This window comes from Penaeus chinensis, chromosome 2 (assembly GCF_019202785.1).
Source record: "Penaeus chinensis breed Huanghai No. 1 chromosome 2, ASM1920278v2, whole genome shotgun sequence".
Classification (NCBI taxonomy): Eukaryota; Metazoa; Arthropoda; class Malacostraca; order Decapoda; family Penaeidae; genus Penaeus; species Penaeus chinensis.
In genome coordinates this window covers 38,727,374-38,728,210 of record NC_061820.1, presented here as the reverse complement: position 1 = coordinate 38,728,210, position 837 = coordinate 38,727,374, and positions in this window count along the sequence as shown.

Below are 837 nucleotides of genomic sequence, written 5' to 3'. Positions count from 1 at the left end.
TTCTAATCGAGCTTCCAGATTTTAATGGGTTGCAGCTGTGACCTCGCCTTGGCATATACAATTATATAAATTTTATAATACAAATTCTAGATAAGGATATACGCGTGTGTTTTGACTTGCATTTATTTGTATTTACTTTATTATTATTATTATTATTATTATTATTATTATTATTATTATTTTCATTACTTTTATTATTATTATTATCATTATTATTATTATTATTATTATTATTATTATTATTATTATTATTATTATTATTATTATTATTATTTCTGAGGCGGTAGCATGGCTGTTGCATACTTTTTCAGTGTCAGTTCATGCACATGAGAGAAATGCGATGTTATTATGTTCTTACTCTTTTATTATCATTTATTTTTGTTATCCATGACATGCTAGATATGCTGAACAGGATGTGTCCTTTTTTTCGTTACTTTTGGTCTTAGTTTTATTTCATTGGGTTATTGTTGTCGTTGTTTTTTCTTTCCTTTGTTTCTACGTCTTTCGCTTTTACGTGTTACATTTTTTTTTTTTCCTCATCTCTCTTTTACTTTTGAGTTTGTTCGATCGAGGTTATTACTGTATATTTATTTTCTTTTTGTACTGAGTGCTCCAGTAGTGTGCTTCTCTCGCCCCTTTCCATTCCCCGTCTTCCTTTTCCTCCCCCTCTTCTTTCTCCTCTTTCTCTTCCTCCTTCTCTTTCACCTCCTCCAGTTTCCTCCTCTCCTTCTTGCCTTCTTTCTTCTCTTCCTTCTTCTCCTCCTTCTCCTCCTCTTCCTTCTTCTTCTCCTCCTCCTTCTTCTCCTTCTTCTCCTTCTTCTCCTCCTTCTCCTCCTT